Source organism: Phyllostomus discolor, chromosome 6 (assembly GCF_004126475.2).
Source record: "Phyllostomus discolor isolate MPI-MPIP mPhyDis1 chromosome 6, mPhyDis1.pri.v3, whole genome shotgun sequence".
Classification (NCBI taxonomy): Eukaryota; Metazoa; Chordata; class Mammalia; order Chiroptera; family Phyllostomidae; genus Phyllostomus; species Phyllostomus discolor.
Window position 1 is genome coordinate 109500653 of NC_040908.2, and position 26713 is coordinate 109527365.

General features: G+C 43.7%; 1 protein-coding gene and 1 long non-coding RNA gene across 3 annotated transcripts in view; both read left to right on the forward strand.

Moving 5' to 3' along the window:
- The window catches only part of ME3 (malic enzyme 3), a 194969-nt gene that overhangs the window by 23184 nt on the left and 145072 nt on the right, over nucleotides 1-26713 (forward strand). The window lies entirely within an intron of this gene.
- Nucleotides 7902-21220, forward strand: LOC118501241. Its single transcript, XR_004903855.1, has 3 exons — nucleotides 7902-7913; nucleotides 11376-11380; nucleotides 14224-21220. It is a non-coding gene; the product is annotated as an uncharacterized LOC118501241 (long non-coding RNA).

Here is a 26713-nt window from a genome sequence, read left to right on the forward strand (position 1 = left end):
TGAGATTCATGCTGAGGTGTGTCAGTAAAGGCAGAACCAGCTAGTTTAGTGTCTGTGCCTGTGCGTGTGCCTGTGTGTGCACCCATAGTTCAATATCGCATCTTTTCTCACCTGGTATTTCTGTAGCCTCTTTATTTCCTTATCTCCAATTTCTTCTACCTCCAGTCCAACTTCTACTCCAGCCTCCACCAGATGACATTTAAAAAATATGGACACTCCCCTTCTTAAAAAGCTTTGTGGCTTCCTTGCACCAATACCAAAAAATTCAGACTCCTTAGCACCAGGTCTAAGGCCCTTCTTGAGGGGATTCTCAGTGCATACCAGTGTCTCTCATTACAGGTCCAGTGCCTGCTACTCCTTCTTAGCTCTGACAGTTCCAATGTCACTTCCTCTGGAGATCCTCCCTGACAGCTCCAGACCAAATATAGGCTTTTTCCATTGTGTCTCCATGTGTATGCCACTGCCATGGTTCTTATCACACTGCTGTGATGGGTTTGTTTTTTTTACCTTACCTGCTGTAATAAGATCCTCCACAGACATCGTCTACTCTATCAGGTTTTGTAGCCTAAAGAGTCTGGCTTGGTGATGCTTGACAATATTTGTTGATTGAATGAGCTCATGCAGATACACTAAATGTGCATGAATAAACCTTAGTTATGGATAAGATGCAGGCACTGCTAGTCTTGAAATCCAAGACTGGATAAAGACACCATTTGTAATTTGCTCATTTGGATTTCATTTTATACACCTTTTATTCCTTATGTGGATACAAGAGCAAACATCAAATCCTTTGACACACAGAACCTTAGCTTCTCATTTCCTCCATCAATCCACTCCTGTGGTCTCATGGTGTCCGAAAGCCTTGATTTCGGACCCCACTCTGCTGCTTCCCAGCTGCTGTGTAACTATGAGCAAAGCACTTAAGGAAAATTGGAAACTAGCATTTTAGGAGGCACCTTCACATACTGTTCTCATTTAATCTCTACAACACCCTTTGAGGCAATCATTTACCAATTCTTTTATGTTTTAGGATGAAGAAACTGAGAATCTGAGAAGCTAAGTAACTTGCCCAAGATCACAGACACAACAAACAGAAAAGCCAGAGTCCAGCTCTGGTTCTCAGACTTGTGCATGTATGTTCTTTTTGACTGCTTTATTCTCCTGAATCTCAGTTCCCCCCTCTGCACTTGCACAGGATTGTTGGGGGTCACAGAACCAACGATGGCTGTGCAAGTGCTCAGCAGGTTGCCATGTGTCCCTGGGTGTGGGAGTGTTGTCGCTCCGGCCTGTCATCGGGATGATGTGCCCCTCCCCACCCCAAAACCAGTGCTGGCTCTGTGGTCAGGCGTCGCCCAGCAACTGCTCTCTGGCCCAGGCCCTGACCTTGGTCCCTGCCTTTGTGACTGTTAACTTTGTGCCAGGCAGCGTCCTAAAAGCACTTCACAGTCATTATCTCATTTAATGCTTCATAAAAACCCTAAGAAGCAAATACCATAAAACCATAATTAGTTCCATTTTATAGGTAAGAAAAACTAAGGTGCTGAGAATTTAATAGACATTCTTAAAGATTTATAGGGAATTAAACCCTGGAAGTCTCTGGGCAGACCTCCCTCAGTCTGCCTCCTCCACCAACACTCGTAACCAGTGCATGGAACTGCCTCCTCTTCCTTCTGCCCCCTCAGAAGCTCCAGGCTTCTGCAAGGGCCCAGGTTTCCTCTTTATGATCTTGGTGGGCTGAGAAGTGGTCTCTGCCATCACTTCCTGACACTGGGAACTTTTGCGCTCAGCCTTTCTGGGGCATGGGGACCAGGTTAAATAAAGCAGCCCCAGAAGATCCAGGGAGAGAAACAATCAAGTCAGAAGGCCAGGGTTCCAACCGGGCTCTGCCATTTAACTAGCTAATGTTGGTCCCTGGACCTCTGTGAGTGTTTCCTTTTCTGTAAAGTGGGGATAATGACTTCACTGAGTTGTTCTGGGAGTTGGCACAAGTTCTGTCCCAGCTGTGAAGTTCTTGTCTTAGTTAGCTCAAGCTGCCACAACGTAGAACAGGGGCTTAACCAATGGGCATTTATTTTTCACAGTTCTAGAGCTCGGAAGTTCAAGATCAGGGTGCCAGCATGACCAGGTTCTGGTGAGAGCCCTCTCCCTGGCTTGCAGGTGGCCTCCTTCTCACTGTGTGCTCATGGCCTTTCCTGGTACATGTACCTGTGGGGTGCGGGAGGTCTGCTGTCTCTTCCTCATCTTATAAGGGCACTAATTCCAGCATGAGGATCCCTTCCTCTTGACCTCATCTGCTTAATTATGTCCCAAAGACCCACCTCCAAATACCATCACACTGAGGCTTAGGGCTTCAACGTATGATTGTGGGGTGGTGGTGGTGGCGGGTTGGGGGAGGGGGACGGGCCACAAACATAACAGCCCTCAACCTGCACTATTCATCATCATGATGTTAATGAGGAGGAGGAAGGGAACTTTAGGACCAGTCTCCTGCCAGTTTGGGGGTCACCTGCAAAGCTCTCATGCCTCAAGTTCATGAGCAGTTCCCAGTTTTTAACAGTGCCTGGTGACATCCAGAATGGGACAAAGATACAATCTCACCCCTCAAGGATTGCCTTGGAGAATTCTGTGTAAATTAACTTTTATTGTTCCTTATCATCAATCGCAGGTTCAGTTTGTCCTAAGAGAGCAAGCCACGGATAGTGTTCAAAGGAACCTGCCAAAAGGTTTCCCAGAGAGACGACAATGGACAAACCAGCTGCTATCTATGCCTCTCATTTTTTTTTTCAGAATAAAAAACAAAGCAGACAAACACAAAACCTAGAGCCATTTTCTAGTTCATGAATGAGGTCCTCTCCAACCTGAGCCTTCATGTACAGTACTAGACAGTGTCCCATCTCAGGTATGAGACTAAAATGTTACCAGTCACCCTTTCTTGTTTGGATAACTTACTTTCAGAGGCACAATCCTTTATTTCACACCAAAAGCCATAGCTTTGGCTGAGAGACGTGTCAGCACTGGATCTGATTGTGAGCTAAGAAAACTGGGAAATCTAACGTTCAAGGGCCGAGCTGCTGATGAGCTGACAGGATGCAGGTGTGGAGCCTTGTAGCCACTCAGGCTGCTGGGGATTAAGATTCAGGAGGAGCCAGCCTGGCAGGTGAAGGTGACTCACATGTGATTCACATGTAGAGGCATGTGCCCCAGGCGCTGGCTCCTATGCTCCCTGGTTCATTTGCGGAGATTTAAATTAGGGCCTCCACTTATCACTGACCAGATAGAGACTTCCTGAACACTTCAGGTCTCCCACTTCCTTCCTCCCTCTTCTCTTGTTCCTCCTCCCTTTCATTCCTTCCAAAATATACCCCAAAGTATATAGGGGTATATTTTGGGTGGGATTTAGGGATTAAATTAATGGTGTGTGTCTGGGTCAATGGAGAATAAATGCGAGCAGGGAATTCTGGTTCCTTTTTGTTCCTCCACTTTGGACTCCAAAGACAGTGTGGTGGCAGTCTGCACAATGCTGGGTGCCCACAGCCCTGCTGTCATCTCAGCTCTGCCGCTGAAGGTGCGCCCATCGTTTGACTGTTAATTCCCAGGTGCCCATCTAAATGGTGGGATGCAACCGCACAGCATTGCCCTGATAACCCAGGGAGATGGCAAGTGAGCATGACTTGAAAGGCATAAAGTGTGGTTTATGTGAGCACTTACATTAGTTACAACCTCAACCACCAGTCACAGCACTTTCTGTGTGCCAAATACTGATCGCAGCATTTTGTATATATTAAGTCTTTTATGTCTCATAATAACTTTTGGAGGTAGGTACTGTTATTATTCCCATTTTACAGAATTTGAAACTGAGACACAGAGTTAAGCAACTTGCTAATGATCATGCAGCTTGTGACTGATGAGGCTGGGATTCAGATCAGAGCACTCTAGTTCCAGAGTTTCTGCTCTTAACCACTCTTTAGTCAACACTGGCCACAGTCGTACAAGAAGAGCCACGGGCCCTGGTACAGCAAACAGTGCCTCACTCCTGTCTGCACTATTCCTTGGCTTCCCTTTGTCCAGTGGCCCCAGTCTGTCTGCTGGGAGCCACCCAGCCTCCATGCAGCCCGTTTTATCTGCCACATCACTGAGATCTGCTCCATCTCCAAGATTCTAAATTGTCTCAGATGAAATTCACCTCCTGCCGGCTTCTTCCACCAGAAACACTGCATTAATGACTTCTGTCCCTTGCCCTCCCCATCACATGTCTCCTGTCCCAAAGTCCCATTGACTCTTCCTTCCCAGTGTAGCTCTCACTTTTGGGTTCCTGGCACCACTGCCCCAGTCCAGCTCTCCTTGCATGTTGCCAGTCTGCCGTAGAGCTCTCCCGTTGCTTGCTGCTTTTCCCCACTTTAGTTGGCCACATCCCCCGCCCCAGATAGCCTTTGAGGGCTTTGCTCCGTTGTGCACTGTCCTGTTTGGAAATATTCAGCAGCCCATTCCTTGCCTGACAAGTAAAACCCAACCTCCTTAGCCTGTCCTCTAAGGCCTCCTGTGATCAGACTTTTCCAGCCTGGCTCTTCTGTTACTTCCCCTCACACATGCTGTTGTAACCAAACATAGGGCTGGCTGCCTGCTGCTATTGAAAGCCAATACCAAGAGGCAGTAGCTGATGTAAAGGAAAGTGGTTTATTTTCAGGTGCTGGCCACCTGAAAGATGGGGGCTCATGTCTAAAAGCCCATCTCCTCATCTCATTGGAGGCAGAGGTTTTTACAAGGAGAGAGAGGGGAATAGAACAGAGATTAGGGGAGGGCGTTGGAAAGTTCCCTACATGCAGACAAGCACAGTCCATTCTGATAAGGCCAGTGATGGTTCGGTGTGCATCATCCTGGTTTACTCATCTTGACTTAGTTATCCTGGCTTTGTCAGCCAGCTTCATGTCATTCTGACTCCATAGTGAAAAATCAGCAAATCTGGAGCTGGAATGCCTGAAGGTCAGAATCCGTATGTTTTGAAGTTAGTTCCTAGGATTCATAAACAAACATGCTATTTATCTACAAGGCACATATTAAAGTCGCATCTACAAAAATGATGTCAAAAGAATGGTGGATGGGTTACAATTTCCCACTGTTACACTGTGACTCAAGAAAACACAACTCCTCACTCTTCCTGAAAGTGCCTTGGCTTTCCTGCTTTTTTGCCTTTGCGCAAGCCTCTCTGCCTCCAGAAGGGACCTCCTCTGACCACCTCCCATCTTCATTTGTGCCTAGGAACCCCTAAGGCCCATGGCAGACACTTCTTATGAAGCCATCCGTAATGCATCTGGCGGACATACTCTCTTCGCCCTCTGGGACCCCAGCACTGTTTTCTGTTGCCCTCTGGCAGGGGGCAGAGCATGTTTGGGTTTCGGATCAACCTGGACTTGTATCCCAGATACCTATACAAGTACCTTTCTTTTCCTCACTTCTGCCCTTCCCATAGCAGTGAAGTCTCAACACCCTTTCTGGTTCCCTTTTATTTGTCCTGCTACATTTCTCCTCCATGCCCTTACTTTCTAGCTATTTAATGTAAACTGTGGAACATGGCAGTTAACAGCAGGGCTCTAGAGCCAGCATTCTGTGGGTTCAAATTCCGGCTTTGCCCCCTGCTAACTGTGTGACTGGGCAAATTGTCTAAGCACGCTGTGTTTAGTAGCCTGACCTATCAAACAGAGTTAACAACAGTGCCCCTCCTGTGGCTGTTGTGAGAATGAAGTGATTTCACAGGAAACTCTCAGAAGCGTACCTGACACAGTATGGGTAACTGAATTTCAGTCTGTTCTTGGTCATATCTTTCCTGTGTGTCAAGAGCCAACTGGAGACCAGAAAACCACCTTATACTTTGTAGAGAGGAGTTTCTGTAGCCAAAAAGAAAAAAGAAACCAAACCCTCATCCAGGCCACACAATGCTCAGTGGTGACTCCGTGGTCATCACTGGAATGCATATCAGAGACCCACAGCACTCTTCTCTGGCAACCCGCAACATTCTGACTCTGCGTCCCTGGGCACTGGGGCTTGTGTGGTGCCCGGAAAGAGAGTGACTAAGTGTTGCCATTCGGTTGTGGTGACTGACTCATGAATGAGAGGGTTGAGGGATGGGGCCCTGCAAGCCCACAGCTCCTGGTTTGTTTGCCATCAGCGCATCTCATTCCCTGACCTGGGGCTTTCATGGAGGAGTGATGCCCAGAAGGGGTTTGTATGAGTGTACAACACCCTGGGTGCTGTACAGCCTGCCTTTGCAATCACTCATGCCCCCTGTGCCACCCATTTCTGCCCTTGATCTCCTCAGTTCCCCCTTTGCAGCATGTCTGCCAGTTGTCACAGAGAATCGATGCACGTGGTGCTGGAGGGAGCACAGGGAATGGGGCACAGGGCAGCTCCTCATTCTGCAAACACAGGGCCACATCCCAGGGGAAGCAGGATACTTAGCAGCAGTCAGAGCGGAACCCTGAGGACTGATTTCCAAGTCTGTGTTCTTTTCAGAAAACCTCAGCAAAGTGAATGGATGGATCTGCGTGACTGTGGTGTGAGGAATAGGCAGAGGCAGGTACAGGTGGGCACGTCTCAGGTACACAGCTTGGCAGAACCCACTCCACTCGGCTCTGCCAGGCTCTCTTCTTAGCTCCTTTATTTACTGTGCCCCCAGACAGCTGTGAGGCCCGGTGAAACAGCCCCCCAGAGTCTGCTCAGACTCTGCACCTCTGCCCCTTGTGTCTCTCAAACACATCTCCATTTGAAGTGTCCAGGTCACACCACCATGACCTTGGCATCAGACAGGCAGGAGCCAGAATTACAGCCACTGTGGGGCCCTGGCCAAGGTGCTTATCCTCCTGGAGCCTCTGCTTCTTCTTCTGCACTCTTCTACATTAAAGATCAAGTGAAACCATTTATAGGCAGCCCCGAGAACAGTGTGTAGTGTACAGCAGGCTTCTCACATGCAGTGCCTATTATTTTGCATCACCAGCTATTTCCAAGTCTTTCACTCAGATTGTCTTTATTGTGCCAGCCGTTCCGGTGAATCAGAATCACCTAAAAGGCTCTATAAATGACACAGCCTGGTTTGGTAGATCTGGGATGGGGCTGGGGACTTTTTAAAAAATACATTTTATTGATTATACTATTTTATTGATTATTTTATTTCTTTATTACAATTGTCTCCATTTTTCCTCCATTCCCCCCCTCCAGCCAGTACTGCCCATTCCCTCCAGCAACTCCTCACCCCCTTAGTTCATGTCCATGGATCATACATAAAAGTTCTTGCCCTGGCTGGCGTAGCTCAGTGGATTGAGTGTGGGCTGTGAACCAAAGCATCGCAGGTTTAATTCCCAGTCAGAGCACACACCTGGGTTGCAGGCCATGGCCCCCAGCAACCACACATGGCCGTTTCTTTCTCTCTCTCTTTCCCCTTCCCTTCCCTCTCTAAAAATAAATAAATAAAATCTTTAAAAAAAGTTCTTCATCTTCTCCACTTCCTATACTGTTCTTAACATCCCACTGTCTATTCTGAACCTACCAATTTGTACTTCTTAATCCCTGCACCTTTTCCCCCATTGTTCCCCCTCCTCCTCCCAACTGATTACCCTCTAAATGATCTTCATATCTGTGATTCTGTTTCTATTCTGCTTGTTTGCTTAGTTTGTTTTTTATTTTTTTAAGATTTTATTTATTTATTTTTATTTTTAGACAAGAATGGAGGGAGAAAAAGAGGGAGAGAAACACTGATGTGCAAGAGAAACACCAATGGGTTGCCTCTCACATGTCCCTAACTGGGGACCTAGCCCATAACCCAGGCATGTGCCCTGACTGGGAATTGAACTGGTGACCTTGTAGTTCACAGGTCAGCACTTAATACACTGAGCCACACCATCCAGGGCTGTTTTTTAGATTCAGTTGTCAATAGTTATGAATTTTCATGGTTTTAATGTTCATAGTTTTGATCTTCTTTTTCTTAAGTAAGTCCTTTTAACATTTCATATAATAATGGCTTAGTGATGATGAATGCCTTTAGCTTTACCTTATCTGGGAAGCACTTCATCTGCCCTTCCATTCTAAATGATAGTTTTGTTGGATAGAGTAATCTAAGTTGTATGTCCTTGCTTTTCATCCACTTTGAATACTTCTTGCCAGTCCCTTCTAGCCTGCAAAATTTCTTATGAAAAATCAGCTGACAGTCCTGTGAGAACTGGAGTTACCTACTCCTTTTTAGGTAACTCACTGCCTTTCTCTTGCTGCTTTTAAGATTCTCTCTTTATCTTTAACCTTCGGCATTTTAATTATAATGTGTCTTATTGCGGTCTTCTTTGTGTCCATCTTGTTTGGGGCTCTCTGTGCTTCCTGGACTTGCATGTCTATTTCCTTCACCAAATTAGAGGAGTTTTCTTTCATTATATTTTCAAATAAGTTTTCAATTTCTTGCTCTTTCTCTTCTCCTTCCAGCACCCCTATGATTTGAATGTTGGTATGTTTGAAGTTGTCCCAGACCCTCCTTACCCTATCCTCATTTTTTTGGATTCTTTTTTCTTCTTGCTGTTCTGATTGAATGTTTTTTCTTCCTTATGTTCCAAATTATTGATTTGATTCTCAGCTTCATCCACTCCATTGTTGTTTCTCTGTAGATTTTTCTTTATTTTACTTAGTGTAAGCTTCATTTCTGACTAGATCTTTTTTATGCTGTTGAAGTACCCAATGAGTTTCTTGAGCATCCTAATAACAAATGTTTTAAACTCTGCATCTGATAGATTGCTTATCTCCATTTTGTTTAGTTCTTTTTCTGGAGTTTTGTTCTGTCCTTTCATTTGGGCCATGTTTCTTTGTCTCCTCATTCTGGCAGCCTCCTGAGTTTGTTTCTCTGTATTAGGTAGAAGTGCTTTGACTTCCTGTCTTAGTACCATTGCCTTTTGTAGAAAAAGCACACTGATAAGTTTCATGGGGCAGAGCCTTCAGTAATCCCCAGGAGAGGGAAACCCGTGTGATCCTGGTTGATGGAGTCTCCAATATGGTGTTGCTGCCCTGCAGCTGTGTGTAGGGGAGGGCTCAGAAAAGGGACAATGATTGCTACCTGGCCTCTGGAGTTTTGTCCAGGAGGACACTGTCCCCCGGTACTTGCCCTAATTCCAGACACTTTAGTTTCTCCCTGTATGCCACTGGTGCCCTTCCAGCTACTGCCCTGGTGTTAAAGGGGGCTGGGGACTTTTCTCAAAATTCACCAAGGAGGTGCTGGTGTATATTTGATTTTAGGAGCACAGAGCCACCTCACTGCCCACAGTTTTCCTGTCATGAGTGTTGCTCTGGTTCTTTCACATTTTTTTCATCCCCTGAAAATCAAAGGCAGTTTTGTAGGTGGGCTGGCATTAGGTTTGGAAAACTAACTGAGATCTCTAATCTTTCTGTCTCTCTTAATGAGCTACTTCCCACCACCGATGAGCAGAGAAGGGGGTTCTGTTCTCTGAGGAGGCAGGTGAGCACAGCAATGGAAAACACTGGGTTTCCAAATGGGAAATCCTTGTGTTCAAATCCAAATTCTGGCTGGGTGACCTTGAGCAAGTTGCTTAATCTCCTCAAGCCAAGCCACCGTGTTGATCTGCTTGTTAAACATTTTGTTCTACCAGGCACTTGCAGTTCAGTACAGAGCATCCTTCCCTGCAACTCTTCCCCACCCCCAAATCAGCTGTCTCTGGCTTTCTATTTCCCAGGGCCTCAGTGACCTGGGCTGATTTGTGACTTAGTCTGTCCTCCTAACATCTTCCCCACGAATGCCCTTCCTGCCACCTCTGCCACCTCTGTTGGAAAGGAGGCATCCACGCGCATGTTCTAACCACTTGCAGCCTCTTGCTCTGCCTTCCCAGGTTCCTAGTAGCCAGAGAACAGTCCCCATCAGGGCTCCTGGTTAATGGTCACTTCTTGTCAAATGTCCCCTGCCTCCCCAGTGCCTCAAGACTTGTGCAGAACTGCAGAGGCACCTACCTTGGCCTGAAAAATACCAACTCGGGTTTCTAACGGATTACTCACACTTATTAGCATGATTATTCAAGAAATAACAACAGTTTCTGAGGAGGAATGCTAGACGTTAGTATTCTGAGAGGATGCCAAGAAGTGTGTTTTCTCCAAACCATAGGTCTGATTTGATCCAATCTTCTTCTTCATGTTGGTTTTTCTTGGCATTTGGACTTGTTTGAGGTAACCACTGCCAGAGATTTGGTTTGCACCTAAAACTGTAATGTTGCTTTTGGGCTTGAAAGCTTGTGTACAAAGCGGGGAGTTGCTGTTACAAGTCTTGTCTGTTTCACGGAAACTCAGAGAAGTACATCCATAGCATTATGAGGGTCACAGAAGAGTCACTGGGGACAAATCCATTCAGGTATCCAGCTCAGACATCCGGGGTGGAAGGCCGGGGCCTACAAATTCTGGTGCATTTGCAGGTCACTTCAAGTAAGTGTTCTCAGTCAGGGCTCAGGATCAGAAATCCATACCTGTGCTGCTTGCTCCTTTCCTCTATTAACAACAGGGGTGAGTCAAGGTGGTTCAAGCCCTCTGTTCATGTGCTATTAGCATGGCCTTGAACTATCTTTGTCAAAAGAACTCTTTTGGGAAAACCTGTTCAGAAACAGATAAAAGCAATGGAAGGTTCATCAGGGGATTTAGATCTTTATGCAGGTAAGTCATTGTTTGCAGAACCTTTGAAGTTCCCCAGGTTCTGGAGCTTTGGGACAAATGCCTGTGTGGGTGTTATTCAGTTTCCTCTTCTGTGTGTTTCATACAGCCTCATTGTCATGGTGCAGGTTTAGCAGAATTAAACCTTCATAGTTCAAATTTAGATTGTTATTCACATCCAACTTCAAACACAATTCCTCTCCCATCAAAGCTGGTTAGGGAGGCACCTGGCAGCAGCCAGTGACAACGGTAAGCCCAGCCAGCAGGGTAATTTCTGTCAGATGCCTTATTAGGTAAGAATGATTGCTTCACTCAAAACTACAGACACCCATGGCCTGTTCAGGTGGGCCACGTTTGACTTCTGGAGGCAACGCTGGAAATGCAGAGCTCAGCAGACACCAGGACACCATAAAGTGACATGAGGGCTGGAAGACAATGTAAATTAGTTGACAGTTTTTCTTGACATTTTTTTCTATCAGAGAGGAATACTAAGGCTTTAAGTGGTTTATTTTTATACAGTGTGTAAGGATCCAAGAGAGACGAAGGAAACTGTACTCAATATACTAGTTCCAGTAGGTAACAAGAAATCTGGTGATCTTTATCCTTTGGGAGGGAGGGATCTTGTCTAAAGCTTTACATTTGGTCGACCTCTTTCTTTAGCCTAAGAGAGTATCCCTCAGTTTTTAAAAACCATGGTAAAGTTAAGGTCTTCTTTAAGAAAACAAATAGATAAGTGCCAGCCCTGCATCTTTCTCCTGAAGAGCGCTTTGAAGCCCCATAGACAAAGCCATACCTCTGGGAAAAGTCCAGCTGCTCTCAATGTGATGACAAAGGAATACAAGTCCAGGGACATGAACCTGTGATGCTAGACGTTCTCATGACCCCTGTGAGGAAGATACTGGGTTTCCAGTTTCCAGGCCTGGGTCTTCTTTCTCTCAAAGACAAATCACCAGTCAGTTCCCATTGACTTCTCTGTGTCGCCAGTTAGCTTTCGCAGGAGCCAGAGGCCTGCATGTGGCTCACAGAGCTCCCTCTATGGAGACTGTTGAATTGGGTGTGTTAATGTAGGACCCTGGGGAAAAAAGTGCTTGGGGCTAATCAGATGACAACCATAGTCACTTTTGTTTGAGTTTTCTATTCCATATTTTCCAGTGGAAAATACCAGAGCTGGAGGCCTCTCTTCATGTGAAGTTTCCTCTATATTATTATGGATTTTTCTGTAAAAATATGAAACTGGGACTCAGAGGCCCCATCAGTTAATCAAGGCCCACACAGTGGAGGGTTTATATGGACTCCATCTGCGTTTCCACCTTCTGCTCTGATGACCTACCCCATTACCTAAAAAGGACATGCAACCCCGAGCAGGCAACCAGAATAGAATTATTATTAAAAGCTTCCAGGTAGGACTAATCTCTGGATCAAGGACTAGGTCCTATTGCCAAGTAGTCTACAAGGTCAAGGGCAGACCCATTGTAGGACACTGGTTCTCAATTTTGACTGCACTTTATAATTATTTGATGAATTCTTTTTTTAAGATTTTTTTATTTATTTTTAGAGAGGAAAGGGAGGGAGAAGGAGAGAGAGAGAGAAACATCAATGTGCGGTTGCTGGGGGTCATGGCCTGCAACCCAGGCATGTACCCTGACTGGGAATCGAACCTGCAACACTTTGGTTCGCAGCCCACGCTCAATCCACTGAGCTACACCAGCCAGGGCTTGATGAATTCTTAAAAATACTAATGACCGGTCTTACCTCCAGGTAGTCTGATAAAATATGTCTGGGGTATGACCTGGGCATGGGAATTTTTAAAAGCTTTCCAGGTGATTCAGATGTGCTGCCAAAATTGACCCACAGACAGAAATGGTATTTGGAAATGTGAGGCTAGAATTGCTTAAGTAGCCCTTGTGCCAAGGGCAGGACCCAGAAGGGCTTCTAGTGTTGGGAAAGGGCTGGACACATGGGTGGGCAGCAGAGCTCAGCCAAGGTGGGGAACCGAAGTGCCACACTAACTGCCCATGGCAATCATTGCAGGAGCCAAAGGGTTGACTCGATGTGCTGGCTCGTAATCATTTTGTGTACTTAATCTGAACTCGCCAAATGGACTATAAGCTCCCTTGGAGTTTGAGATGCCAGTACCCAAAGGACATCTACCTTCGTCCCCATTAAATGGTATGCTCTGGAGGTTCGGACCTATAGTTATTCTTTTTGATGATTCCAGGCTACAGAGCACAGGGCCCAGCATGTGGCGACTGGACACAGAGAGGATGGCGGGGGAACTCTAGCCAGAGGCGTGGCCATCCCTGGAAATGGTAACATTTCCACATCAATTCATCCTAGAGGTCATCTGCTTTCTTGTCTGATTGGGAATGTGCTTAGGCACCATGTAACAGAAGCCACCCTTTCCTTTTGAGTCCAGAGGCCTCCTGCCACAGGGACAGCCTCCTGCCCTTTATCTTTGATGCAGGTAACAAGGCTTCTGCTGCACAGTAAATGCAACACTGGTGAGAATGGCATTGGCAGAAAGCCTTGAGGAGATTCACTGGGTCTTGAGGGCTATGATTTTGAGGTTGATACTGAATCCTTCAGCTTGAGGAGAGGGGGAAAGACTTCACAAGTCAGCAGAAAAGCTTCCAAAGATGTGCTTGCCAAATGGCTGATTTGCCAAATATACATGATTCTCAGAACCTTGGTAATTTCACTCCATGTCTGATTGAAAAATCACACTTGTGGTCTTGGACAAGCAAGAATAAAAAATAATACACTTAATATTCATATGCATATGAGCAAAGAAATGTTCAGTTTGAAAAAGTCATCCTTCCAAAGTTGAAAACCACACAAGGCAAGCTGAATTGGTCACAGTTTTGTCCGAAATCTAGCAACAGTCCTTGTAGCTGTGACACAGACAGGGAACAGAAGTTGGAAATCGACATTTATTGTGCATCCACTTATACACGTTGTTCTGTAAAGGACGGATCGTTTCATACCTGCCGCACTGTATATTACCCTTGAAGATAGTTTCCTAATACAAACATGTGCCTATAACCCATCTGCTTCAGCCCCTCAGTGGCTTACTCTCAGAGCTCTTAGAATAGAAACCAGTCCTTGATGAGGTCTGCCAGGTCTTGCCTGTGTTGGCCCCTGGTTGCCCATGGCCTTTCTGCTCCGACCACAGCAGTTCTCCAGTGAGCCTGCTCCCTCCCCCTCACAGGGCACTCACACGTGTACGTACTTCCCTCTGCAGAGCACCCTCTCCCACCCCCACCCACTGCCTCTGGTTGCTCTGCCCAGCTGGTTCCAACTCTTCCCTTCAGATCCCAAAGGAAGTGTATCTGTCAGGGTCCAGGCAGGAAACTGAAACCACATCAGTTGTTTGAACCGAGGGGAAATAATATAACAAATTATTAAATAAGTGCAGTTATTAAGTAGATAGTGAAAGGAGTGGACAGAAAACTCTAAGCTGGGGTCTGAAACTGCAGTCCATGGACCAAATCCGGCTCATGGCCTGTTTTTGTATGACTGATGAGCTAAGAATGATTTTTATGTAAAAAGGGTTGTTGGGGGAAAGAAACCCAACAAAGATCGCCTGTGGTGCACAAAGTTTGAAATGTTTGCTCTCTGGCCGTTCACAGAAAAGCCTGCCATCTGCTCTGAGGCGTTGCAGCGGCAGCAAATGTAGGGCACAGCCACCATCTCTGTGGGAAAAGAAGTTGGAATTATTAAAACTTGGAAACTTAACAAAGAGTCCCAAGGGCCTGAGACCCAGACCCTGAGGTGGGGGGTGATGAAGCTGTCTCCGAAAATGGTAGAAAATCAGCACCCTCGACGGAGCTGCTGCTGCATGGGTGATGAAGCATTGCGTGTGCCACTCACGGGTAGGGGAGCCTACTGCCGTCTCCCAGGAAGTAGACAGGAAGGAGCGGGATCCTTCCCTCTCCCCAAGGCTTTCACTCTCCCTCCTTCGTACCCTCTTTAGAGCCCAACATGAAGGCAGTTTACAAAGCAAACATCTGTGTTGCCCCCACATCACAATGCAGACCGAAGCAGAGTGGGTTTGCAGCAAAGAGATAATGACACGGGAAGCTTTCCCTGAACTTGAACATGTGCTCAGTGCCCTCTGTCACATCTTTACTGTGCTTTGTTTCTTTTCTCCATAGCACTTCCTACAGTTAGTGATAATGATGGCAAGCATTAATACAGCACCTACTATGTGCCAACCCAGTGCTAAGTACTTTTCAAGATTTAATCTTCACAACAGCCCCTGTGCAGATAGACACTCATTTATCTCCATTTTACAGATCGTGAAACTGAGGCATAGAGAAGCAAAATAACTTACTCAAGGTTGTACTCAACATATAAGTAGAAAAACCAGACTTTGAATTTTAGTTTTGATCCAAGGACTGAGTTCTTTACCCTATGCTGCCCCTCAGTTTTAATTTTATGCTTGTGGATCTTGACTCAGTATGTGTCTCCCTCATCAGACAGGTTTCAGGAGGGCCAGCCCCAGGACTCTTTCTGCTGGCCACTGGACCCCCTGCGCCTGCTGCCAGGTCTGGCACACAGAATGGATGAATAAATGGACGAGGAGTCAGAGTTGCAAAAAGTCGAGCCAACAGTTAACTGTCAGAGCTGGAATTCAAACCCAGGTCTGTTGGAAGCCAGGCTCATATCCTTCCCATCAGGGACTGGCAGGAGAGGGCTTGCCAGCCAGTGATCCATGAGGTTCCTATGATGGCCTTGCAACACTGGAGATTCATCACTGTTATCTGTGTTTTGATCAAATGATAGTGTTCCTGTGGAGTTATCCAGAATGTGTGACCAGCTGTAATTCCCCATTCCCTGGTCATGCAGCCTGAGGGAAATCACTGTCCTCTGTAAGCCCAGTCAGCAAACCCAGGGAGCTGGGTCTTCTAGCAAAGCTTTCTCACACTCACGCCATGCTAACTAACTATAGTTATGTCTGGCGTGGAGTCTGGCAACGGGGTAGGGATTCCTGTACTTTTTATTCCATATACTATTCAAGTATTTGGATTTCTTTTACAATGAGCATACTAAAGAAAAATATTTTTTAAAAAATACTGAAAAAATAGTGTTTCTTATGGCAAATTTGAACAAACTGAATGGTGCCCATGACTTCAGGACAACATTTTTGCCCCTTAGCAGGTCATCTTCTAACTTCTGTCTGCCTCTCCGGCCTTGCCTTCTATCTACCCCACGTAGATACCCAGCCCCTGGCTCAAATACTTGCCAGGCTCTGCGTGCTGCATTTTCTGTTCTCTCTGCCTATTGTGTTCACTTGTGGTAAAGCCAACATCCCCATAATGGCACGTGAGACACTGCATGCTCTGGCCCTCAGTGCAGCCCGTTTGCCCCTCCTCTGTTCCTCTGTCTCATGCTGGAGTAGAAGCTCAGAGGAATCCGAGGGAACTAACAGAGAAAGGCAGAAGAACAGTAGGTTTTACAAACATTTATTTATTCAATTAACCATATGGGCTGTTTTAAAAGCAATGAAATCCAACTTAGTCAGTTTTCTGTGCTAGTTATCTTAGATATTCCTGTGACAGTAGCAGCTCCAGAAACTCAAATGTTAGGTGTGGCTTGGGGCAATAACCTGGTGGACAGGGAATCGGGAGGAGGGAAATAGAGAAATGGCCCCCAAGCTGTATTTGTATGGTAAGCATATGGCTTTTCAGTGATTTTGTGTTTATTTGGTTGAAAGGATCTGTCAGAGAATTCATAAATTTCATAGCTACTGCTAATGATAGTAGATGCCAGATCTCTGCTGGTTAAAACAGAAACCAGCTTGATCTAAATTAAGAAAAATAGAGAATAGAAGGTTAAAGGGGGGTCAGACAGACTCAGTCAGTGGAATTCAGGCAGGCCCTGGGGAGTACTGGAGCCAGGGGCTGGGAAGCCCTCAGAATACTCTAACTTCTCTGTTCTCTTATTGCCAATAAACCAACTTCCTCTGCTTTTCCATTTCTCATTGTGGGAAACATAGCTGCCCCAGAGCTCCCAAGTTCACATTAAACTTCCAACTTCAAAGAGAAACAAGCTCAGCCATCTCTTGGTCTCAATACTAGATTATGAGAGAAAGAATGGATTGGTCCAGCTTGACTCAGGTGACCACTCCTGGTCCAGTCAGTGGCAAGAAAGAAGGAGTCACGTTGTCACACGGTACATCATGGCTGCTGGAGGCTGCTGGCAGATGAGCAGGCACGTGCTTAGGGAGGAGGGTCATTCTGAGCTGGGCAGACATTCCAAAGGTGTCTACTGTATTAAGAAAAAAGACATTTGTAACCTGCAGAAGGGAAACATTTGGACACAGAGGGAATGCTTGATAAGTGCTTGCTGTTGAAGGGCCCATAGAGGGACCTGCGAAATGATCTATTGATTGGGTTGTGGATTAAGCTAGTACTTCTATTACAGTGTCTTAGTTATTTGACTCTTGACTCTCTGGAAGCCCCAAAACTATGAAACCAAAATTAATAATAGCAAAGACTTCCACAGCACCTTAATATGCCAGACCCTGTACTAAGAACTTGACTTTCTGTTAATTTATTTAAATTAATCTTCACAACAATGCCATGAGGTAAATACCATTATTGTTTCCATTTTACAGATGTGGCACAGAGGGGTGACATCATTCACCCCAGGTCACATTGTCGATAAGAGGTGGAGCCAGATTTTGAATTCAAAGAGTCTAGCTTCATGGTCTCTGCTTTCGGGGGAGTAGCTAGAAATAGCTGAAAGGCTCTGAAAACAAGGCTGGGATGTTCTGTGATGGATCATCTTGCCAAATGAAAAAGAGGGACTCTCTTCTGGTTGATGATGGCAGCCGGAACCAGGAGCAAGAGAAGCTGCACCAAAAAATAAGATGAGAGGCAAGAAAACATAAAAAATATGGATGGATGGAGTAAGAGACTACACAGAAAAGGTAGTATGAGGACAGTGTGAAATAGGAAAACCATAGAGCAGAACTTGCAGAAAGAAATACCACCTCAGTGTCTGTCATATTGTGGTCTGTAGACCACCTTTACTCATACTTAAAACGCAATTGCCTGGGCTCCTCGGAAATCTATTAGAGTTATCGGAAATCCACCTGTGTTAACAAACACTGTTAAGCATTGTCATTTTGTGAGAGCACTTAGCAGCAAACAGCCTTATGCAGCCCCACAACCCTGGAGGCATCACTGGGTACGGCAGTATCTTCCTTTAATCTCTATACTATTAGTTTGAGAAGTATGGGTACATTTTGTATTAACTTCCATTGATAGGAGGGTCTGAAATGAGAATCAAAAATGCTGTGCTTTAATTCTGGCTCTGTCACAAAATAGCAGTGTGACCATTAGCAGACAATTTCTGTGCAGTCTAAGATTCTCCTCTATTAAGGGGTTAGGGTAAATGGGATCAGGGAAAGGTAGCTGAAACATGTTCTTCCACCCACATCCTCCACGTGTCCTGCAGCCTTGCACATCCTCCCCTGTCCGTGGCAGACATTATTGATCAGTCATGACACTCCTCGAGGAGCTCTGATGTGGCTTTCCTGTATTTTCACCCAGCACTCCAAACATTCATTGTCAGTTGCTTAAAGTTGGCTTCCCATTGAAACTTACTTGCCATCTCTAACTGGATGACCCACAAAGCTCCTGTAAGCTCTGAAAATTCATAGCGCTCTACAGGATAAAAGCAATTTTATTATTTGCTTTAAAGAGTACATTTTCATTTATATAAAAATTAATTTAACTAATATTTTAATATTTAGTAGTTCAATAGTCTGATCTTTTAAGTCTCATATGGACCTTCTTTCTTCCAGTTATTCCAACTAGATTGTAATTATGATTTGAATGTTGCTTGTCCTGAAAACTCTCTAAGTCTTCATTATTAAATTATGCTAAGTGGTTAGACTAACTTGACCTTAAACTCATGTTTTAGGTCAGCTTGAACTTTCACAAATACAAGTTTAAAGTTCAGGAATTTTCTATTTTAAAATAAAAAGGAGGTGGGGGAGAGGAATGAGTTGTGAAGAAAGCCCTGAATGTAGAAGTACTTTAGGAAAAAATATAAATAAAAACTTTTTGATATGATGAAATCAGCCCTGGACTGTTGATTACTCAAAAGAAATTCTCATGCCAATTGTAAATAATTCTAAGTTCTGCATTTTTGTTTAAGAATTTTGAGAATCATGCTTACGAATTAGCTGAAAGTAAAGGGGAAAAAGATTTTAAAAATATGATGCAGTTGACCTTTATTGTTCTTAAGTCCCATGGGTTCTGTGCCAATGAAAACATAATTTTTCTTTCTGTTGTCACTGGGTTGAAATTGTTGAAAATGATGATTTCGCTTCATTTATTAACCTCAAAGAACATTGTGTCAGGATGGGAAATGAATATTTCAAGCAGGCAAACAATCTTCCCAAAGCAATTATGGAGAAATTTGAAATTGGCCCAGATAAGTGGATTCTGTTATTCTGATCTGGACTCAAAACAGAAATGTTTTGGTTCTGGACACTCTGTTGTGAGGCCTGGAAGGGCTCCCTCAACATTAACTGTACCCTGGATCCAAACCTTACTTCCGAGAAGGCCTAGCAGGAGCTTGGGCTGGGTTGCATTACTTAGCCAATCACAAGGCCTGAGAAATCTCGTGCTTTGATGGGAAAATGTACCAGACAAGCGGCCCTAGGTCAGACGGAGCGCATTAATGTAAAACCTCAGGAAATGGGACTGAGGCTCTAGAGGGCAGAGAGATCGGCTGAGCTGGCAAATTGTCTGAATTATAAAATATATGACCAGAAAAAGATGCATTATATTAAAATACACAAGTAGCTGGAACGAACTTCTCCAAATGTATTACCCGATGGAGGTGCGGGTAAGGTGACTCCTTTGTAAGGAGCAGAAGCAGTATGCAAATGAACGGTGTGATCTGCAGCAGCCAGAAAGAAGCTGCCCTTAGTCAGTACCATGGTTTTAACACCCAGTTTAACACTCCATTGTGCAGTTGCCATTGTGCAGTTTCCATTGTATTTAATAATTTTCATATGAGTAGTTTTCTCACCAACAAGATTGCAAATTCCTTAACATTGAAACAAGGTCACCAACGTGACCAGGTTGGTGCCGAGTGTGTTCACACTTAGCCTGAGTGAATATTTACTCATTGTCTCCTGTGTGCAATCTCCGTGCGAGGCATTTTCCACGTTATATCATTTATTTTTACATTGTCTCTCAAAGAATCTTGTGATGGAGATATGATTATCACAATTTTTGGAGTGAAGAAACAGAATCTGAGTCATCTATGTTAAATAATTTATGGTTCTACATTTCGTGGTGGATTGAAATTCAGGTCCTGGGTTTCAGAAGCGGGTGTGGAATAATGGGTCTTAGCGGTCCCATCCTTAGTCTTCTGCTGAAGTTAGTCTCATGTCATCTCAGAATAAGTTTTAGATTTGGGATTATTTATTTTCCTTTTGTAATTTGGACCCTAACTTGTAGATCAAGTTTCACATCTGTTCTACAGCTTAGCACCCAAAATAGAAATTTTATATGTGATAGAGCCAGAGTATATTTTTCTTTATCCTTTGGTTATTTTTTCTTTCCTACTCACATAGCTTGTGGTGAAATTATTTTCCTTAGACTTTCATACTAAAATAATTTGCCTTTGGGTGGAGGCCAAGCACAGACCATTTTCAATTCTGTAACAAGATTGTTTTTCTAAGCAATGCTAGTGAAAGAATTCCTGTATCTTACAATGGACATTTGTAAATTGATTATTTTAGGCAATTGATGCTAGAATGTAGTCTTTTTCAAAACCTGTATCTTCTATACCTACCCTTAGGAAAGAACCCAAAAACTACACAGAAAACAAGAGCTGTGACCCAAAAGCCCACATCAATTACTATTTCCAGATTCATATAACCGTTTGCTTCCTTTGCGTTGAGTATGAAATTTTAATGAGGCTATTTAATTTCCCATTTTTCACATAGCTGTGGATAAAAATTCCTTCTTACTTCACAGGAAAATAAGAATTGGAAAGAAGAACCCTCAAACTTCATAAAATAATCATATGGTTTACATCTGTCCATCACTCACCTTGCACAAGAAGTAACGTAAAGTGCTTTATCTGCATTATTATGGTTAAGACTTACAATCCTATGTGATAGATAATTGTCTTCATAAAAAGTAGAGGAACCAACACTCAAAGAAATAATTTGTCTAAGATCACTCAGCTACAATAAATTCCAGATCCAGGACTCAAAACCAAATCAGACTGGCTCCGGAACACTTGTTCTTCATCTTTTTAAAAATAACATTTTATTTTGGAATATTTTAACTTTTCAGAAAAGTTACAGAAATAGTACAGAGAGTTCATACATACACACCCTCACCCAGTTTCTCCCCATGTCACCACCTTACATCGCCACAGCACATTTGTCAGAACTAAGAAGCTGGTGTTGGTACGTTACTAAATATTAACTAAACTCCAGACTTTATGCAGATTTCACCAGTTTTTTCCTCTAAGGTCCCCTTTCTGTTCCAGGATCCAGTCCAGGGCACTGCACCAGATTTGTTACAATGTCTCCCCCACCCCCAATCTATCTAGTCTGTGGCAGTTTCTCAGTCTTTCCTTATTTTTTATGATGACTTAGACAGTCTTACGAAGCACCAGCCAGGCATCTTACCGAATGTCCTCCAGGTGGCTTTGTCAGGTGTTTTCTCATGGTGAGGCTGGGGCTCTGAGTTTTTTGAAAGAGTATCTATCACAAAGGTGGAACCCTCGTTGGTGACCACTGTGACAGTGTCACCTATATTATTGGTGGGCAGGGCATTTGTTTCTATTTACCGTTCTACCAAAGGATGGACTATAGCTCTAGTGTGAATTTGGGAGGAAAGTCATTTAAGAAAATAATATAATTTAAAATTTCATGATGACTTGCTTATTTTCATAGGGACAGTTGACAGTTTGATAGTTAATGTCAGCACTGAGAAGTTCCTAATGAAGTGATGTTTCAGGTGAAAAGAAATTCCAATATTTTCATGTTGAAAATATTTCCAAAAGAAGTGAGCCTAAATCTGGTGAACATTTTATTCAGAAAAATTTATTTGAGTGGTATTGATGATAATGAAATATTTTGAAATTAGCATAACTGCCTAACTACAGAGGAATGTTCACATAAATTACAGCACCTCTCCGTAATGGTATATTATACAACCTTTTAAAATTATGTTTGTGAAAGGAGGATAATAGTAGAGACAATATTTAGTGGAAAACGCAAACTACAACACTGCATGTTTTTTATAGTCACAGCTAACAATATACATATGCATTGTCCTAAACAACTAGAAGAAAATATACCCAAATGTCAACAGTGGTTATCTTTGGGTGGTGGGATTATGAGTAATTTTTACTTCTACTTTTTCATACACTCCGTGCAACTAAAGTGTTTGTTTTCTTGTGTTTAAAAAATGTTTTCAAAGGAGTATACTCTTAAACCACTACAAGAACATTTTGTGATTTTTAAGAGGTGATTACAGAAGAGCCTTTGAGAGCAAGACACATGAATCAGGCTTCCTTCTGTCACTAACGCCTAAGCCGTAGGTCAGGATGCTAACCTTCTCTGAGTGTGGGGAGCTCAGAAGAGGGAGGTACTCCACCACTTCCCACCACTCACCACCAGCAACACCTGCATATAAACACTCCCCGGCCTCAATGACCCTTCAAAGGCAAGGAGCACACCTGTAGCAACTTGCCTCTAGACTGAGACGGAAGAGGATACTTACCAGCTCTGTGATCTTAAGTCAAGAAATATTATAAAGAAGTGGTTAAGTGAAATACCACTGCCTGGATTTGAACCTGGGCAGGTTATTTAAATCTCTATGCTTCCGTTTCATCATCTGTTAAATGGGAACACTAGCAATATGTACTCTACGAGCTTTGGGGAGGACAAAATACGTTAATATATGCCTGGCATTTAGTAGGTACGCAGTGCATGCTATTGAATATGGTGGCTTATAACCAAATATTAATTTCTCTTCAGCAGGAATTTGAGAATCCTCTACTAAACAGTTTCTCAGGTAACCTCTAGCTCTAAAGTGTTTTGACTCCAGTTATCCGGGGGCTACATTTTTTCAGACAATGACTCTGAAAAATACATGTAGGGTTCGAATGCAGCCAGAATCTAACATCTATTCATGTGGAAAAATTGTGTATAATTTCCAGCTTTGGTTTCTGAAAGTCAGGAAAGCATGTCCCAAAAGGACTTCCATCTGAAGGCCATAACTCTTGATTTTTCAAGCTGGAGATATAAAAAAAGAATTTGGTTTTGCCACAGTGGCAGTATTCTTATAGCCAAAAACCCTAAACACTCTCTTTAGGCCACATGTGACATGATCGAACATTTTAGACATTTTATAAAGAAGTAACTCATTAATTCATTTGAAGAGGTAAGTGCTGTGGAACTGGGAGTGCCAAACCCTTAATATTTAATATAATATTAAGAAGAATAAGAGAAGTGTCTTGGCCTATTCATAGGTTAGTGGATACAGAGAAGCTATTGAAAAGCTTAATTTCCAGAACACTTAACTCAAGGAAGTACTTGGCAAGTGAAGTGAATATTTGGGTTTAAGGACTTAGCGTGGGGAGATTACAAAAAGCATCATTAGGCACGTGGTTGGTGACCATGCCAAGAAGCTGGAAGCCATGGAACCGAGGTCTAAGGTGAGAGCACCAACCTGGGATCTGGGAGACCAGGGTCTCCTAGGGAAGGTTGTTCTTGCCTTGATGAGCACCCAGGCCACTGAGGACCCAGACAGAGAGGAAAACAGGTCCCCAGTCTGCTCACATGGAGCAAAGGGGGTCTTGGATTCACAGCAAGGACACAATCCAGCCCCTGTGTTTTGGATTTAAATAATCTCAAATCAGATCAATTTAAGAGAGGATGTTTTAACCTAGTTGAGATTAGTTTATAACTTCTACATAAGTAGCAGAAATAAACTCTGGTGGTATAATTGTCAGTGGTGCTAGACACACCTGGGTTTCAATGCCGGATCCGAAATTTATTAGCTGTAAGACTAGAGAAAATTACTAAACTGTCTGTTCCCCAGTTGCTTTTTAGAGGTGCTGGGAAGCTTATGTGAGATTCTGTTTCAAAGTGCTGAGCACAGAGCTAGGCACATGGTGAACATCCAACCCATAGTAGCCATTGGTGTATTTATTGTCCTTGATCCTGATAGTGACCCTTTCAGGTGGTTCTGTTATGGCCCCTGTTTTAAAGATGAGGAAACTGAGGTTTAGAAAAGCTGAGTAGTTTGTCCAAGATCAGACATATAGGAACAGAAGAAGAACGAACATCCAACATTCAAAGCCTCATCTCCAAACTTAACTTCAAGGTTTTCTGATTGCATAAGACAATGCCTTCCTCTGAGTACAGCACCAGCTGGATATTTCTACCAGTCAAACAACAAGTGTATTTTGAGCAGCTACTTCTCTTCGAGTGTGCACTTGGGAAACCAAGGAGTAACAACTCTTGCCCCTGAGGCTCTGGCAAAGTGGTCCAGGCTCTGCATCTTGTCATCCCAGATCTGATCCAGACCACAAGCAGTTAAACCGCCAGTGAGAACAGGTTAGCTGTGTCAGGGCATGTGAGTCCCCAGAGGGTAGGGGAAGAGGCTGAGGCCCAAGTTCAGGACTATATCTGGGAAGTCTGCTTCTCTTGGTACAGTACCTGGAGTTTGGGGCAGTCCAGAACCAATGGCACAGCTGCCTGAAACTGGACAGTCTGAGGTCTTCCACTGTGCCCTGGATTTTCTGACCAACGGCTGGTTCCTGGTTCGGTTTTGTTCAGCAAAACACTTATCCCTCATTGTTGGCCAGTCGCAGTCTGGGTTTTGAGTTGCAGCAAGTCCCCTTCATTCCTCCCAAAACTCAAAAGCAGACAGACTATCAGTCATTATTCCTGCTTGTGACCACAGATTTCCACATCCCTGCCAATCTGCCTTAGAGTAGCAGACAAGCACCCATCTCCCATGCAGTCTGAAAGAACCACATGATACCTGCAGATGCAAGCACTCCCAGCAGCCCTGGCTACCCCGGGCAGAGAGACTCCAGTTCCCCAGCTCTACAGCCAGGAACAAAAAGCCAAGCAGATATGGGAGCTACCGAGTCTGGCGTGTGAATCCCTCAGGCTGGGCCTGCCAGGGGGTCCTTGGAAAGGAAAGGGCAATGGTTTTCTGACAGTGAGTTCCACTGCACCTCCCACGTTTGTGCACATACCATGATTCAGTATGCCCTCTGGTCTCCACACTTGCTAGTCCTACCCATAGTGTTTAGGTTCAATTTAAATGCCTCTTCTCTGCGCTATCAGGAGCAGTGTTTCTTTTTTGAGCCTTTTAGGTATTTGGTTTCTGCTTATTGATCACTTTCTTTTGTGAAGTATTTCAAACACAGAAAAAAATAAGTATAAAGAATATCTATGTACCAATCATCCAGCTTGAGAAATGAAATATTCTAAATACATTTATGTTCACTCTATTCTCCTTCTTGATCATGTTCCCTTCCCTTTTGCCGCCCTGATGTAATCATAATAAATTTGATATTTAATGATTCCTGTGCATAGTTTAATACCTTTAATACTAGAGATATATTCTTCAATGATATAAGCTTTTGTATATGTTTAAACATTAAAAATTTAGCAATTATATCAAGTGGAGGTATCCTTCTTCAGTTTCCTCATTTCTACGATGGGTTTGGTGACAGTACCTATGCCCAAGAGGTGGTTATGAGGACCGAGTTAATACATGCAAAACATGTAAAGTAGTGCCTGGTACTTAATGTGTTAAATAAATGTCAGCTATTACTTTTTCCACTTAATCATGTTATACATTTAGTTTCAGACCACTTATATTTTTAATTTTTACTTATTGATTCTAGAGACAGGGAGAGAGAAATATTAATTTGTTGTTCCACTTATTTATGCATTCATTAATTGACTCTTTTATGCGCCCTGACCAGGTATTAAGCCTGCAACTTTTGGCATATCAGGATGATGTTCTAACCAAATAGGGTACCCGTCCAGGGCGCTAGACAGCTTATTGTAATCACTATATATTTAGCATTCCATTGTATCAATAAACTTAACTGTACTTCTCCATGATTCTGTTGATGAACATTTTGTTGTTCCCAGGTTTGCTGTTAGAAACAATTTGGCAATCAACATTCTTGCACATGTCTTCTTGTACCTGGACAAGTTATTCTGAATCATATGAAGGGTGCGGAATTGCTAGTATGTATCTTCGATATATTTTAGGTCACTTCTGACTAGTATTATAATGGTCTGTGTGTGTGTGTGTGTGCACATTCATGAGCACAAATCTTTTATTGCTAGGAGATTGTAAAGTCTTAGAAGACAGGTCTAATGGCATTCAATCATTCATTGATTCGTGTAGCAAATATGTATTTAGCATGCAGAATAGGCAGCAGACTGATCTAGGTGACAGGATGCCACCTAGACATGGGTTGTCTCCCGTGGTCTCTACTTTGGAAGACATACTCAGGGCACCTGTAGTCAGATTAGTCCTCATTTCTGAGGGCAAGGTTTTCACAGAATATTCTAGATGAACCAGGCACTATATGTATACTTTCAGTCAAACCCTTCATTAACAGCACTGCTTGCTAACTGGGCGCTTGGGACTAGTGATTAATCTGGACTCTAGTTTCCTCTGATGGGAAAGCACTGTTTTGTTGTATTCAAGAGCATGGACCAGAGTACCAGGCCCAGTGTCACCACGTGTGAACTGCGTGAACTTGTACAAAGGATTTAACGTCTCTAAGTTCCTGCTTCCTCGTCTGGAAATGGTGCTAATAATAGTATCTACCTAAAATGGGCTATGAAGATTACATGAGAAAATGAATTAAAGTATTTAGCACAGTGCTTGGCCTGATATAAGTGCTCAACAATTGGTAGCTGTAATGATCATGTTCAATATGTCATCTCTTAACCAAAAGATACGTGCTGTTTAGAAATCAGCAAATGGGAAGTCTTTGAGGTATT